Below are 15,014 nucleotides of genomic sequence, written 5' to 3' on the forward strand. Positions count from 1 at the left end.
AGTCACAGGAACAGATTTCTGTGATGAACTACTTTCCAATAAGTGAGCAGGTACAGTTACCTCATCAAGTTCTACTTTCCTCCCACTCACTTCTTTCGAGAGAAACTCCTTCTCTAGAAAAACTCCGAATTTAGCAACAAAATTCTTGCCTTCGGATTTGTGATAGAAGGTGTACCCAACAGTCTCCTTTGGGTATCCTATGAGGACATATTTCTCCGATTTGGGTTTGAGCTTATTAGGATGAAACTTTTTCATATAAGCATCACAGCCCCAAACTTTAAGAAACGACAACTTTGGTTTCTTGCCAAACCACAGTTCAGATTGTGTCGTCTCAACGGACTTAGATGGTGCCCTATTAACGTGAATGCAGATGTCTCTAATGCATAACCCCAAAACGATAGTGGTAGATCGGTAAGAGACATCATAGATCGCACCATATCTAATAAAGTACGGTTATGATATTCGGACACACCATTATGCTGTGGTGTTCCAGGTGGCATGAGTTTGCGAAACTATTCCGCATTGTTTTAATTGAAGACCAAACTCGTAACTCAAATATTTTACTTCTGCGATCATATCGTAGAAATTTTTCATTTTTGTTACGATGATTTTCCACTTCACTCTGAAATTCTTTGAACTTTTCAAATGTTTCAGACCTTTGTTTCATCAAGTAGATATACTCATATCCGCTCAAATCATCTGTGAAGATCAGAAAATAATGATACCTATCGCGAGCCTCAATATTCATCGGACCACATACATCAGTATGTATGATTTCCAACAAATCTGTTGCTCGCTCCATTGTTCCGGAGAACGGCGTTTTAGTCATCTTGCCCATAAGGCATGTTTCGCAAGCATCAAGTGATTCGTAATCAAGTGATTCCAAAATCCCATCAGCATGGAGTTTCTTCATGCGCTTTACACCAATATGACCTAAACGGCAGTGCCAAAAATAAGTTGCACTATCATTATTAACTTCGCATCTTTTGGTTTCAATATTATGAATATGTGTATCATTAAGATCGAGATCCAATGAACTATTTTCATTGGGTGTGTAACCATATAAGGTTTTATTCATGTAAATAGAACAACAATTTATTCTTTTACTTAAATGAATAACCGTATTACAATAAACATGATCAAATCATATTCATGCTCAACGCAAACACCAAATAACACTTATTTAGGTTCAACACTAATCCCTAAAGTATAGGGAGTGTGCGATGATGATCATATCAATCTTGGAACCACTTCCAACACACATCGTCACTTCACCCTTAACTAGTCTATGTTCATTCTGCAACTCCCGTTTCTAGTTACTACTCTTAGCAACTGATCCAGTATCAAATACTGAGGGGTTGCTATAAACACTAGTAAAGTACACATCAATAACATGTATATCAAATATACTTATGTTCACTTTGCCATCCTTCTTATCCGCCAATCACTTGGGGTAGTTCCGCTTCTAGTGACCAGTCCCTTTGTAGTAGAAGCACTTAGTCTCAGGCTTAGGATCAGACTTGGGCTTCTTCACTTGAGCAGCAACTTGCTTGCCGTTCTTCTTGAAGTTCCCCTTCTTCCCTTTACCCTTTTCTTGAAACTAGTGGTCTTGTCAACCATCAACACTTGATGTTTTTCTTGATTTCTACCTTCGTTGATTTCAGCATCACGAAGAGCTTGGGAGTTGTTTCCGTTACCCCTTGCATATTATAGTTCATCACGAAGTTCTACTAACTTGGTGTTGGTGACTAGAGAATTCTGTCAATCACTATCTTATCTGGAAGATTAACTCGCACTTGATTCAAGCGATTGTAGTACCCAGACAATCTGAGCACATGCTCACTAGTTGAGCGATTCTCCTCCATCTTTTTAGCTATAGAACTTGTTGGGGACTTCATATCTCTCAACTCGGGTATTTGCTTGAAATATTAACTTCAACTCCTGGAACATCTCATATGGTCCATGACATTCAAAACGTCTTTGAAGTCTCGATTCTAAGCCGTTAAGCATGGTGCACTAAACTATCAAGTAGTCATCATATTGAGCTTAGCCAAACGTTCATAACGTCTGCATCTGCTCCTGCAATAGGTCTGTCACCTAGCTGTGCATCAAGGACATAATTCTTCTGTGCAGCAATGAGGATAAACCTCAGATCACGGATCCAATCCGCATCATTGCTACTAACATCTTTCAACACAATTTTTCTCTAGGAACATATCAAAATAAACATATGAAAGCAACAACGCAAGCTATTGATCTACAACATAATTTGCAAAATACCACCAGGACTAAGTTCATGATAAATTTAAGTTCAATTAATCATATTACTTAAGAACTCCCACTTAGATAGACATCCCTCTAATCCTCTAAGTGCTCATGTGATCCAAATCAACTAAACCATAACCGATCATCACGTGAGATGGAGTAGTTTTCAGTGGTGAACATCATTATGTTGATCATATCTACTATATGATTCACGCTCGACCTTTCGGTCTCCGTGTTCCGAGGCCATATCTGCATATGCTAGGCTCGTCAAGTATAACCCGAGTATTCTGCGTGTGCAAAACTGGCTTGCACCCGTTGTAGATGGACGTAGAGCTTATCACACCCGATCATCACGTGGTGTCTGGGCACGACGAACTTTGGCAACAGTGCATACTCAGGGAGAACACTTCTTGATAATTTAGTGAGAGATCATCTTATAATGCTACCGTCAAACTAAGCAAAATAAGATGTATAATAGATAAACATCATATGCAATCAAAATATGTGACATGATATGGCCATCATCATCTTGCTTCTTTGATCTCCATCTCCAAAGTACTGACATGATCTATATCGTCACCGGCATGACACCATGATCTCCATCATCTTGATCTATATCAATGTGTCGTCAGGTGGTCGTCTCGCCAACAATTGCTCTTGCAACTATTGCTATCGCATAGCGATAAAGTAAAGCAATTATTGGACGCTTGCATCTTATGCAATATAGAGACAACCATAAGGATTTTGCCAGTTGCCGATAACTTCAACAAAACATGATCATCTCATACAACAACTTATATCTCATCACGTCTTGACCATATCACATCACAACATGCCCTGCAAAAACAAGTTAGACGTCCTCTACTTTGTTGTTGCAAATTTTACGTGGCGGCTACGGGCTTAAGCAAGAACCAATCTGACCTACGCATCAAAACCACAACGATAGTTTGTCAAATAGACTCCGTTTTAACCTTCGCAAGGACCGGGCATAGCCACACTCGGTTCAACTAAAGTTGGAGAAACTGTCACCCTCTAGCCACCTTTGTGCAAAGCACGTCGGGAGAACCGGTCTCACGTAAGCGTACGCGTAATGTCGGTCCGGGCCGCTTCATCCAACAATACCGCCGAACCAAAGTATGACATGCTGATAAGCAGTATGACTTATATCGCCCACAACTCACTTGTGTTCTACTCGTGCATATAACATCAACACATAAAACCTAGGCTCGGATGCCACTGTTGAGGAACGTAGTAATTTCAAAAAATTTCCTACGCACACGCAAGATCATGGTGATGCATAGCAACGAGAGGGGAGAGTGTTGTCTACGTACCCACGTAGACCGACTGCGGAAGCGTTGACACAACGTAGAGGAAGTAGTCGTACGTCTTCCCGATCCGACCGATCCAAGCACCGTTACTCCGGCACCTCCGAGTTCTTAGCACACGTACAGCTCGATGACGATCCCCGGGCTCCGATCCAGCAAAGCGTCAGGGAGGAGTTCCGTCAGCACGACGGCGTGGTGACGATCTTGATGTTCTACCGACGCAGGGCTTCGCCTAAGCACTACAACGATATGACCGAGGTGGAATATGGTGGCAGGGGGCACCGCACACGGCTAAGGAACGATCACGTGGATCAACTTGTGTCTTTGGGGTGCCCCTTGCCTCAGTATATAAAGGATGGAGGATGAGGAGGCCGGCCAAGGTTGGTGCGGCCAGGATGTGGAGTCCTACTAGGACTCCAAGTCCTAGTAGGAGTCCACCAAGAGGGGAGGAAGGGAGAAGGAAGTGGAGGAGAAGGAGAGGTGGCCGGCCCCCTTTTCCCTAGTCCAATTCGGACTAGAGGGGAGGGGGGGCGCAGCAGCCCCTTGGCCCTTTATCCTCTTCCCACTAAAGCCCATCAAGGCCCATTGCTTCTCCCGTAACTACCCGGTACTCCGAAAAATACCCGAATCACGCGGAACCTTTCCGATATCCGAATATAGTCGTCCAATATATCAATCTTTACGTCTCGACCATTTCGAGACTCCTCGTCATGTCCCCGATCTCATCCGGGACTCCGAACTCCTTCGGTACATCAAAACTCATAAACTCATAATATAACTGTCATCGAAACCTTAAGCGTGAGGACCCTACGGGTTCGAGAACAATGTAGACATGACCGAGACACGTCTTCGGTCAATAACCAATAGCGGGACCTGGATGCCCATATTGGCTCCTACATATTCTACGAAGATCTTTATCGGTCAGATCGCATAACAACATACGTTGTTCCCTTTGTCATCGGTATGTTACTTGCCCGAGATTCGATGGTCGGTATCCAATACCTAGTTCAATCTCGTTACCGGCAAGTCTCTTTACTCGTTCCGTAATACATCATCCCGCAACTAACTCATTAGTTGCAATGCTTGCAAGGCTTAAGTGATGTGCATTACCGAGAGGGCCCAGAGATACCTCTCTGACATTCGGAGTGACAAATCCTAATCTCGAAATACGCCAACCCAACATGTACCTTTGGAGACACCTGTAGAGCTCCTTTATAATCGCCCAGTTACGTTGTGACGTTTGGTATCACACAAAGTGTTCCTCCGGCAAACGGGAGTTGCATAATCTCATAGTCATAGGAACATGTATAAGTCATGAAAAAAGCAATAGAGACATACTAAACGATCGGGTGCTAAGCTAATGGAATGGGTCATGTCAATCAGATCATTCATCTAATGATGTGATCCCGTTAATCAAATAACAACTCTTTGTCCATGGTTAGGAAACATAACCATCTTTGATTAACGAGCTAGTCAAGTAGAGGCATACTACTGACACTCTGTTTGTCTATGTACTCACACATGTATTATGTTTCCGGTTAATACAATTCTAGCATGAATAATAAACATTTATCATGAAATAAGGAAATAAACAATAACTTTATTATTGCCTCTAGGGCATATTTCCTTCAGGTGTCATACCTAGTGCATCGGGTCCAATGAAAATCTTTTGTGACAATACTGGTGCAATTGCCTTGGCAAAGGAATCCAGATTTCACAAGAGAACCAAACACATCAAGAGACGCTTCAATTCCATCTGGGATCTAGTCCAGGTGGGAGACATAGAGATTTGCAAGATACATACGGATCTGAATATAGCACACCCGTTGACTAAGCCTCTTCCACGAGCAAAACATGATCAACACCAAGGCTCCATGGGTGTTAGAATCATTACTGTGTAATCTAGATTATTGACTCTAGTGCAAGTGGGAGACTGAAGGAAATATGCCCTAGAGGCAATAATAAAGTTATTATTTATTTCCTTATATCATGATAAAAGTTTATTATTCATGCTAGAATTGTATTAACCGGAAACATAATACATGTGTGAATACATAGACAAACAGAGTGTCACTAGTATGCCTCTACTTGACTAGCTCGTTAATCAAAGATGGTTATGTTTCCTAACCATGGACAAAGGAGTTGTCATTTGATTAACGGGATCACATCATTAGTTGAATTATCTGATTGACATGACCCATTCCATTAGCTTAGCACCCGATCGTTTAGTATCTTGCTATTGCTTTCTTCATGACTTATACATGTTCCTATGACTATGAGATTATGTAACTCTCGTGTGCCGGAGGAACACTTTGTGTGCTACCAAACGTCACAACGTAACTGGGTGATTATAAAGGTGCTCTACAGGTGTCTCCAAAGGTACATGTTGGGTTGATGTATTTCGAGATTAGGATTTGTCACTCCGATCGTCGGAGAGGTATCTCTGGGCCTTCTCGGTAATGCACATCACATAAGCCTTGCAAGCATTGCAACCAATGATTTAGTTGCGGGATGATGTATTACGGAACGAGTAAAGAGACTTGCCGGTAACGAGATTGAACTAGGTATTGGATACCGACGATCGAATCTCGGGCAAGTAACATACCGATGACAAAGGGAACAACGTATGTTGTTATGCGGTCTGACCGATAAAAGATCTTCATAGAATATGTAGGAACCAATATGGGCATCCAGGTCCCGCTATTGGTTATTGACCGGAGACGTGTCTCGGTCATGTCTACATTGTTCTCGAACCCGTAGGTTCCGCACGCTTAAGGTTTCGATGATAGTTATATTATGAGTTTATACGTTTTGATGTACCGAAGGTTGTTCGGAGTCCCGGATGTGATCACGGACATGACGAGGAGTCTCGAAATGGTCGAGACATAAAGATTGATATATTGGAAGCCTATATTTGGATATCGGAAGTGTTCCGGGTGAAATCGGGATTTTACCGGAGTACCGGGAGGTTACCGGAATCCCCCGGGAGGTACATGGGCCTTAATGGGCCTTAGTGGAAAAAGAGGAGAGGTGGCCAGGGCTGGGCCGCGCGCCCCTCCCTCCTTGTCCGAATAGGACAAGGAGAGAGGGGGCCGGCGCCCCCTTCCTTCTCTCTCTCTCTTTTCCCACCTCGCGAATCATATTCCAACTAGGATTGGGGGGGAGTCCTACTCCCGGAGGGAGTAGGACTCCTCCTGGCGCGCCCTATGATGGCCGGCCGGCCTCCCCCTCTTGAACCTTTATATACGGAGGCAGGGGCACCCCTAGAGACACAAGTTGATCCACGTGATCATATTCTTAGCCGTGTGCGGTGCCCCCTTCCACCATAGTCCTCGATAATATTGTAGCGGTGCTTAGGCGAAGCCCTCCGACAGTAGTACATCAAGATCGTCACCACGCCGTCGTGCTGACGGAATTCTTCCCCGACACTTTGCTGGATCGGAGTCCGGGGATCGTCATCGAGCTGAACATGTGCTAGAACTCGGAGGTGCCGTAGTTTCGGTGCTTGATCGGTCGGGCCTTGGACACGTACGACTACATCAATCAAACGCTTCCATTGTCGATCTACAAGGGTACGTAGATCACACTCTCCCCTCTCGTTGCTATGCATCACCATGATCTTGCGTGTGCGTAGGAATTTTTTTGAAATTACTACATTCCCCAACACCTGCATGGTACGTGGACACAGGTGGCACGGACCACTTGACGAGACAGCTTGACAAGCTGGCCACTCGCCAGGCCTACATCGGTCATGATCAGGTCCGCACTACCAATGGATCAGGTATGCCCATCTCACATGTTGGTCAGGCATCTCTTCTTTCGCGTACCACTAAAACCTTGCGTCTTCTTGATGTCCTTCGTGTTCCTTCAGTCACATGTAGTTTACTCTCGGTCCCTAAATTAACTCGTGACAACAATGTGTTTGTTGACTTTCACCCTTTCCATTTTTTTGTTAAGGACCGGGACACGAGGGATGTTCTACTTAGTGGTCGAGCTCGCGGTGGATTATATGCGCTTGATGAGCCCCGAGCCCATGCACGAGTTCCTCAAGTTTTCAGTGGTGTTCGGGTGTCATCGTCGCAGTGGCACTCTCGCCTTGGCCATCCTGCCACTCCCATTGTGTGCCATGTGCTTCGTCGTCATAGTCTTCCCGTTGAGTCAAGAAATAAGGAGTTTTTAGTGTGTGATGCCTGTCAACAAGGCAAAAGTCATCAGTTGTCTTTTTCTGTATCGAGTCGTGTTGTCACGGCTCCTCTCAAGCTTGTGTTTTCAGATGAGTGGGGCTAAGCCCAAACTTCTGTCAGTGGTCACAACTATTATGGCAGTTTCATTGATTCTTTCAGTCGCTTTACTTGGATTTATCTTATTAAATGCAAATCTGATGTGTTTCATGTCTTTATGCAATTCCAAGCACATGTAGAGCGTTTGCTTAAGCACAAAATTATCCATGTGCAATCCGACTAGGGGGGTGAATATCGTAATCTCCACACCTTTTTTCAGAAACTTGGCATCTCACACCATGTGTCTTGTCCTCATACACATCAGCAGAACGGTGCTGCTGAGCGCAAGCACCGTCACATAGTTGAAACTGGTCTAACACTTCTTGCACGTGCCTCTATTCCTTTTTGGTTCTGGAGCGGTGCTTTTTTCACTGCTTGTTTTCTGATAAACAGGACTCCCACACGACTTCTTCACATGAAGTCTCCTCTCGAGGTGTTGCTTCATGAAACTCTAGATTACTCCTTTCTCAAAGTGTTCGGTTGTGCGTGTTGGCCACATCTTCGTCCATACAACAAGCATAAACTTGAGTATCGATCAAAAAAGTGTGTATTCCTTGGGTACAGTCCTCTCCACAAAGGTTACAAGTGTCTCCACATTCCGATGAATCACGTTTACATTTCCCGTGACGTTGTGTTCGATGAGATTGTCTTCCCTTTTTCCACGCTTGCATCATGCACTTATACTCCCGTCAGCGAGTTGCACTCTTTTCCAGTTTTGCCTGATCAATTTGTGGATGCTGCATATTCTCCTCTATTGTTGCCTAACCATGGTGCAGGGACTGGACGAGGTGCGCAACTTGAGCTTCTTGAGGATGATAATGAGGTCCCACCTGAGCCAGCCACCACTACGCTGGCTGCGCCTACTGCTCCACAGGCTTTTCACGACGTCGACCACGAGTGCATGGGACATGCACGTGGACTCGACGAGGCACCCATGTCGCCTGTGTCCATGGCCTCGTTGTCAACTGGGCCGGCCGATCCCGCGGCGTTGCCGCCTGGGTCGCCTGTGTCCGTGGCCTTGATGCTGCCTGGGACGGCTGACCCCGCAGTGTTGGCACCTGGGCCGGCCGACCCCGCGGCGTCGCCCCACGGGCCGGCAGCACCAGCGCCACTGTCACCTGGGCAGGAGGCCTCACCGACTGTTGCGTCGACTGGGTCGTCCTCTTCTGGATCGTCTTCGCCGACCATTCCAGGCGCGTCTTCTTCACCGCTGTTGGACAGTGGCTCCTCTGTGGTGGCTGCTCCACCATCACCTCCGCCTGTCGTCCTGCGTCCTCATACTCGCAGCAAAAGTGGTATCTTCCAACCGAAGAAGCGCACTAATGGCACTGTTGCGTGGCTTGCGGCATGTATGGCACATACCGAGGCCGACCCTACAACTGAACCATGACATTTTCAGGCAGCACTTGGCATTCCACACTGGCGTGCTGCGATGGAGGAGGAGATTCATGCACTTCAACGAAACAACACTTGGCATCTGGTTCCACCTCCATCTGGTGTTAATATCATTGACTCTAAATGGGTATTCAAGGTGAAGAAACATGTTGATGGTTCCATTGAGAGATACAAGGCACGTCTCGTTGCCAAGGGTTTCAAACAACGGTATGACATTGCTTATGCAGACACATTCAGTTCTGTTATTAAACCAACCACTATTCGTGTTCTTCTCTCCTTGGCTGTTACTCGAGGATGGTCGCTTTGATGGCACTGTTGCGTGGCTTGCGGCATGTATGGCACATACCGAGGCCGACCCTACAACTGAACCATGACATTTTCAGGCAGCACTTGGCATTCCACACTGGCGTGCTGCGATGGAGGAGGAGATCCATGCACTTCAACGAAACAACACTTGGCATCTGGTTCCAGCTCCATCTGGTGTTAATATCATTGACTCTAAATGGGTATTCAAGGTGAAGAAACATGCTGATGGTTCCATTGAGAGATACAAGGCACGTCTCGTTGCCAAGGGTTTCAAACAACGGTATGACATTGCTTATGCAGACACATTCAGTTCTGTTATTAAACCAACCACTATTCGTGTTCTTCTCTCCTTGGTTGTTACTCGAGGATGGTCGCTTCGACAGCTTGATGTTCAGAATGTTTTCCTCCATGGAGTTCTAGAGGAAGAGGTTTATATGCGTCAGCCACCCAGTTTTGTTGGTCCTGCTCAGCCACATCATTTGTGTCGTCTTGTCAAAGCTCTGTATGGACTGAAACAGGCCCCTCGTGCGTGGCATGCACGTCTTGGCGCTGCTCTTCATGCTCATGGGTTTGTGCCTTCTGCAGCGGACACGTCTTTGTTCATCTTTCAGAGACCGGAGGTGACTATGTACATTCTGGTCTATGTTGATGACATCATCCTTGTTAGTTCGTCTGCTGCTGCTACGGACCGGCTTGTGTCCTCTCTTGGTGCTGAGTTTGCTGTTAAGGATCTTGGGAGACTGCATTATTTTCTGGGTCTGGAGGTTCTTCCTTGTGATGGTGGCTTGACTCTTTCTCAGAAGAAGTACTCCCAGGATCTCCTACGTCGTGCAGGTATGTTTCAGTGCAAGCCCTCTACGACTCCCATGTCTATCACAGACAAACTGACCGCTCTTGTTGGTGACTTGCTATCTTTTGAGGATGCCACTGAGTACCGCAGCATTGTTGGTGGGTTGCAGTATTTGCTGATCACTCGACCAGACATATCGTTTGCAGTAAACCGTGTGTGCCAGTATCTTCATGCACCATGTGATTCTCACTGGTAAGCTGTTAAGCGCATCTTGCACTATGTTCGTCACACTGGTTCATATGGGCTTCATCTTCAGTCGGCACCTTCTGGACTGATCTCTGCATTTTCTGATGCCGACTGGGCTGGTAGTCCTGATGACAGGCGATCCACGGGGGGACATGCTGTGTTCTATGGACCTAACTTGATCGCCTGGCAAGCTCGCAAGCAAGCTACGGTGTCTCGGAGTAGTACTGCAACTGAGTACAAGGCGGTTGCTAATGCCACAACTAAGATCATGTGGGTGCAGTCATTGCTTCGGGAGTTGAAGGTCTCTCCAACTCAGCCGCCTGTTCTTTGGTGTGATAACATCGGTGCTACATATCTTTCATCCAATCTAGCGTTGCATGCCCGAACGAAGCACATTGAAGTTGACTATCACTTTGTGAGGGAACGTGTTGTTCAGAAGCTTCTTCAGATCAAGTTTGTTCCTTCTAAGGATCAGCTTGCTGATATTTTCACTAAACCCTTGCCCTTTCCTTCTTTTGAAGGATGTCGACGCAATCTTAACCTTCTGAGTGTTTCAGGACATAGTTAAGATTGAGGGAGGGTGTTAGACTAAGTATACTAGTCGTGAACCCGTGCATCTGCACGGGCTAGTTATTTCCAATTGAAATCCCTTATTTGAGATTCCACTCAATGATTTCTTTGTACCTCAGATTTCAAAAGTCTACTAATAGTAGGTTTAATTATAAAGTACTCGGCAAAGAGATCATGGTGATGATTATGAAAATATACTTCATGATCCATTATATGATATATAGATAGTCCAAAAATGTCGATTGTCATAAAAAATAATTGCAAAGAAACATCATACACTAAAAAATATTAATTTCACGTATCACCATCTATATAGACAAATATATTATATTTTTGTCTACTAATTTAATTTACCAATGCTGAAACAGAAAAGAAATAAGAGCTACCATGAATGAATTGTTGCATCAAATGCAGGCAAGCATGCATCTCCTTAAAAGATAGTCGAAACTATAGATGTGTCCCCGTGTAAGCATTAAGTGTGTCAAGTAGAAGGAACATATGAGATAAATATGATATAAATAATCTTGACAAAATTCATAATGTTTCATAATCATCTCATCCATGTAGAGAAATACACTGGTTCTTGAATATGATGTCACAAATAATTAGATCATACCCTACTTACTTTATCTATTCACAATTCATCTCTAGTGAACTCGCACATGTATGTATAACATAAGTAAAAACTACAACAACATACAATTTAATATCATGGAATTAATCTGTACAGATAAATTTTCATGGAAGTTTCATTGTGTTAGTGGATCAGATTTCAATTACATAGCAGCTCTTACTCTAAGGTCGTCCAAGGTCTATACAACAGAATAAATAACCCATACAAAAATCAACTCACATATGAGGTTTTAACTTGAGCATAATTTCTTGACCCCCCTTGTTGCTTCGGATAAATACTGCCCAAGGTGCTACCTTCCTGGCTCTTCAAATGCAAAGAGACTTCATATCTGCAAACAACACTATCGAAAATAATTACATCAGAACATAGCATCATTTTGGCTTGGATCAGAACACTATAAAATTGAAAGAGCATAAAATTGAAAGAACATTAAAGCAAGGTGTGTTTCGTTGATTTTTTCATCCGTTCACCCATAGTATTTTTGGAGATTTTTCTTCTATCCGAGGTGGTACTATTTTTTCATCCGTCCATCAAATTTAACTAAACAAATTTTGTGGTGCTACGTCGTGCACCTGGGCCTTAGCCTGCCACGGCCCGACAGTAGTGGCGGCCATGGCAATTAACAATAGAAATTGCCAATGAGGGAATCGAACTCCCGACCTGCCTTGCAAAATCATAAGAGTCGTTCCATTGAGCCAAGTCGTCAATGCGTGTAGGAGAAAGGGTTCGTTTATTTATTTAATAGTCCCACCTCGCTCTGTTACAACCTATTGCACCAGTTTATATTCGTCTTTAATTTTAAATCTGCAAGCCACCTCTAATTTGAATGAAGAGATGGGTGAGGACCATTAATTGCGTTGCATGAGTGGCACAAGTGGAAGGTGAGTAAATTGCGGAAGATTTAATTGCGTTGCATGGGTGAGAGAAGTGGAAGGCGAGCAAATTACGGAAGAATTAACCGCGAGAATAATTAACAACATTGCATGCGTGACAGAAGTGGAAGGCGAGTAAATAAATTACGGACGCATGGGAATCAACTTCTGCTAATTAAACGGGGATTATGTCAATGAATAGAAAAGGTGTACCTTTGCTGACCTTGTTAACAATAGCATGAGTGATGGCTTATATATGAACACAACAATGTCATTAAAAAAAACTGCTACAGCCAGTTTGTAGAGAGCACCATGTCCACAGGAGTAACAAACTTTGGATTCAGTAGTGTGCTATAATTACTGTAGCTTATTTAGGATCTTTTTTTGCCGCCTTGTCTCATAAATTCTAGGCAAGAGGGTAGAAATGATCTCTCTTTATATCTCCCTGTATGCCAAGTGTTTGCTCTTATGTCTGAATGTTTTTTTCTAGACGTCCTCTTCAAGTCATCACTACCACTGTCAGTGCAATCGTCGGTTGTGTCGACCAGCTGCTTGGCTCCACCAATTAGCAGCAAACATATTTTTTTGCGAGAAAATATGAATTTATGCCTCAATAACAGTATGCTAATACAAACTCAAATACACTGTTTGGAACCTGACCCAGCTAACAAGTGATGCTACCTCCGGAACGACCAATATTAGCTAGACTATGAGCAACTCTATTTTTATTACGATCAATTTTTCAATGGAACATACCCATGTAGATCGAGGAGCTTCTTCGTCTCCACAATGAGATGTCCATAACAGAACAAACATATGTTTCCTAACCCCGGTTGCTCTTTTGCTTGTGAGCTTTTGGAGGCCCCCTACGATATGAATGTAGGTGATCAAGCAGACTTCAGGGAAGCCATCTCAGGTTCTTTCAGAAAATTAAAAGTAATTTTGCCACCTGAAACTTGGTTAGGGCACATACAATGCGGGCACAAGGTTTAAAATCCTGGCAATTGTTGCATCGTCTCTGCTATTTTCCCGGCGTCCACAAATAACCTAGAGTCGGACGCTAAAAAACAAATATATGTAGCTGCTAGCCCCAGATGGTTTTGCATGTTAATTTCCCTAGGATTCTAAACACTCTTGCATTGGATCCCGTCTTAGAGTGACATTTTTAATCTTGTCATATGATGGTCGTTAGCTATTAATTATATCCATGTGTGGTCACTAATTCCACATGAGCTTGCCAGGCAATGCTAGCCTACATTAATACTGTGTTATGTGCTAGATCAGCTCGTCATTTTGGGATTGACAGCATTTTTGTGCATTCCGATCACCTAGACATCACAACTACCGCGGGCAAGTGTGGGGAACACAATAAACGACAAAATGGCTGGGGCATGTGATATTGATTTTCACCCGTTGCAACGCACGGGCATGTTTGCTAGTTTAATATCATTAGGTTTATTACATAATCAAAGAAGTCCAAAAGTTGAAGTTACTATTAAATGGGAACCCAAGCAAAGCTCAAATGGTACCTGCCAGTAGTGGATCGAGGCCTCAAAAACTACCTGAACAACCCCGCTCCTGAGAAAAACGCATCAAACTGTAAATCTACAATAAAAATCAAATCATATTACTGCACACACATTCGAAATAAACCCATTAAACAAAAAATCAGAACACTACCTGCAAGTATGGGCACACAACTCGTGTGCTCCTTTCTGCTTGCCTGTGAGAGAACTAATTATCATGTGTACGCGATGAAGGATGCATAACAACAGAAAATTCAATCGGGAGATTCAACAAAACCTAATTGTAGCAGGTTTTCTCTCCTAAAACCACCACGTGCATCAATTAGCACTTACAAACTGCAGAAAAAAATAAATAGCTAAGAGAAAGAAGAGTGGATTTTACAATATCTTGTTGCAGCTTACACCTAATCTCCATATGTTGGGTGGAAGAAGATGATGTACAATATGGTTCCAAAGAAGATCATATACAGCCTGCTTTGCGTGATAGTGGACATATGAAACAGCCTGAAGGATCCAAGAATATAGGCAACGGAGGCAGGATCGTGATAGAGATGGTGCTGGTCGATCTGTACCAACAGTAGTGGCTAGAAGAAGAGTGGGGAGGCAACCACAGGCCAAGGCAGTGGAAGACGGAAGATTGTTTCCCCGCTTATTCACAGCTGTTGCGACAGCCGAAAGCACAAAAGGAAGATTGGAGGAAGATGTACGTGCAGAGGGATCATTGCAAGGTCACGTAGGGTGGGATCAGAGAGATGGCTAGGTACGATTGCATTGGTTGCACAAATTGGCTGGAACGTAAAGGGAG

This window comes from Triticum dicoccoides, chromosome 7A (genome assembly GCF_002162155.2).
Source record: "Triticum dicoccoides isolate Atlit2015 ecotype Zavitan chromosome 7A, WEW_v2.0, whole genome shotgun sequence".
In the NCBI taxonomy this organism is placed as follows: domain Eukaryota; kingdom Viridiplantae; phylum Streptophyta; class Magnoliopsida; order Poales; family Poaceae; genus Triticum; species Triticum dicoccoides.